Source organism: Aptenodytes forsteri, unplaced genomic scaffold (assembly GCF_000699145.1).
Source record: "Aptenodytes forsteri isolate BGI_AS27 unplaced genomic scaffold, ASM69914v1 Scaffold195, whole genome shotgun sequence".
Taxonomy (NCBI): domain Eukaryota; kingdom Metazoa; phylum Chordata; class Aves; order Sphenisciformes; family Spheniscidae; genus Aptenodytes; species Aptenodytes forsteri.
Window position 1 is genome coordinate 4766622 of NW_008795317.1, and position 2774 is coordinate 4769395.

The 2774-nt window shown below is 45.6% G+C and overlaps 1 long non-coding RNA gene across 4 annotated transcripts in view; it reads left to right on the plus strand.

Moving 5' to 3' along the window:
• Window positions 1–286: 286 nt before the first annotated feature.
• LOC103899191 overlaps window positions 287–2774 on the plus strand; it is a 23761-nt gene continuing 21273 nt past the window's right edge. For 3 of the 4 annotated variants that reach the window (XR_657587.1, XR_657586.1, XR_657588.1), the window contains exon 1: window positions 287–440. This is a non-coding gene — a long non-coding RNA (uncharacterized LOC103899191). Of the gene's footprint in view, window positions 441–929; window positions 1142–2774 lie in introns of those variants that run through there. The other variant, XR_657589.2, reaches the window with a different exon arrangement.

Below are 2774 nucleotides of genomic sequence, written 5' to 3' on the forward strand. Positions count from 1 at the left end.
TTTAAAAAGGTCCTTGCTCTCAGCCACAAACTTTTTTTTGGTGTGTACTGGCATCTCAAACCAGCAAGTACTGAGCTCTGCAGGGCTGACCCAGAAAAACATTCATGTAAATGTTTGATTTCAGGTCCTGTTGAGGGCCAGTTCCTGAAAACATAAAGCTAATCACACATTCGACTACTTTATTGGATCGAGACCAGGGCACAAGGTCTCGGAGATGGACGTGTCCGTGCTGTGCTGACAAACATCCGCACCTGGCAATGCGGCCGGCTTTGCTTACAGGCTCCATGCTTCCCTCGGCTATTTTAGGACAGGTTAGGGACCAGTACTGGGGGGCGGTTTATTATGTGAAAAAAGGTCAGAAGTTTGCCTGCTTGCTCGAACCAGCAAAATCTGTTTTTAATCCATGAAAATACACCAAAACACCATTCTTGGAGAAAAAGGTATGTTGTATTTTTCCTGACCGCCGTTTTCCCCGGTGGCAAGTTTCTCATTCAAAATTATATCCACAGCTTTGTTTATGGGACTTTACAGAAGGGTTTGCACGGGTTAGTGAGGGGAGGGAATACTCCTATATGCAGAAACACAGAACCCATTAAAGCACATGAGGCTCTGGTGGTTCCCCTCCCCAGCTGCTACTAAGTTTATTTGCAGGCTGGAAAAGGGGCTGTGGCCCATCTGCACCCCGTATGTGGGAATTCATTTCCAACATAGCCGCAGGAGTGTGGGTCCAGCAGACCCTCCCCTAACCTCCTCTCAGATCCCCCTCCATGCTGACCTAATTGGAGCCAGAGCAGATGCCACTGAGTGCTGCAGTGCCGCGGGGGGGGGGGGGGGGGGGGGGGGGCGTGTTGGAGGCTTGTCTGTGCTGCTGATTCTCCGAGGTCCCCCACCATTCTCTCCCTTCCCGGCATAACCGTGGGGTTAAACAGCATAGCAAACCTTGTGTGGGCCCCTCTGCGTGGGGCGAGCTTCACCCTTAGAGCAAACCAAGCTTCACACTGGATGGTGGGGCAGGAGCGGGAGATCAAAGAGGGAAATGCTGTGTTGCTGCACCACATCTTCTGGGTCTGAGCCTTTTCCCACTTCAGCTGCAAAGCTCATGCTCGCTGAGCGATGGTGTAGGCATGGGGGGATGTCGTGAGTAAGTATCTCGGGAGGAAAAATCAAAGGGCAATATTGAAACTGAGGCAGGGAAAGGAGATGGTATCGCTTAAATTAGACCTCTCTCCTATATTGTCTTTTGCACAGGAGGAAAAAGTTAGTTTCTTTTTATATTTTGGGCCTGCCTGGAAGATGTTGGGAAGGGCTGTCTTAGACTGGTGAGGGCAAAGGCGTCTTCTATTTTAAACCTTTGTTAAAGGGAAAAGGACAAGCGTAGGAGGGTAGGAGAAAGGACAGATGAACGTTAGCAAACTTAACTGCAAGCAAAAGCATTTGTGAAGGGGTTTGTCCTGAGAAGACAAGCGCTAAGGTTTTGGGGGCTCTTTACTGTTACACAGATATGAGATTAAGCATTAAGAAAGGCAGTAATTCTGTTGCTTCAGTGAATAATTAAGCTAATGAAGGACACTAAAACAAATGATTGTATAGGAAGTACATGCAGGGCAAATGTCAGCAGGCAACCTAACTCTACCTTCAAAAGTTTTTAGACGTTTTAGCAGTTTTATAAATACCCACTTTCATGTGTATCTATCTGTGGCTCCACTGGATATCTCGCCCCCAAGGCCATCTCTGCCCAAAAGGCGGAGTCACATTTAAAGTAAGCAGTGACCTCTGGATCAAAAATAACAGTGTCACATGCTCAAGAAGAGGAGAGAGTGATGGTCATGCTTTATGGCTTTAAGCCTCAGGTTTCGTTTGTTAACATTAACTTCCTTAAGGTCTCTCTTCTTTTTTTTCTTTTTTTTTTTTAATTGAGATTTTTTTTTTCTTTTTCATATAAATTAATTTTTCGCTCAAGAAAAAGTTCATTTTTGTCCAATTTTTTTTGGTAAAATTTATAGCATGTAGATGTTAAATTTGGCAAAAGTGTTTTGCTTTCCTTAAGTAAACACAGAGGTACTGAGGACCAATTCAAGGCTGTGGGAACTGCTGCCATGGCCCCACGTTCCACGTTTTACCCATGGCATTTTCCTGGGAGGGGTAAGCCCCTCTCCCACTACTGTCTAGGCTTTTCGGTATTCTGAAGACTGCTCCACAGACATGCATTTTAAAACTCCCAAATCTCGACATTTGGATGGGGTAACTGCTGGGGACGTTGGCTGCTGTTTCAGGCGGCTAGAGAAAGATTGGTGACTCTGCAGAGAGGAGCAAGGCTTTCTGACATGCCAGTGGTGCTTGTTGGGAACGTACCTCGCTTCTCCTCTCCTATCTGCAGCTCTGAGGCTTCCTTACCACTCTCGGCTCCTCGGTCCTGCCCCGACAGTTTTCCTCACCACCTTAAAGGAAAAATACTGATTATTTATTAAGGACTTCGACTTAACATCATTACATGACTTGTATTTCTCAAGAATAGATGAAGAGGGAATGGTTTACCTCAGAGTCCGGGAGTTTTGCCTGTAAATAACCGCCTGTAATACCTGTCCCCTTTGCTGTAATGAACCAAGGTCTAGTCCTCCTCTACTCTTCAGAGGGAAAGCCCTTATTCACTCTGGTATTAGCCACTACCTTATTTATTTCTTTTCCATGGCTATTAGTATTGAATCAAACTTTGTTTCTGAGGTTTAGAGAGAGGAAAGATGGTTTTAATATTGGCTCTAATTATGTATTTTGCC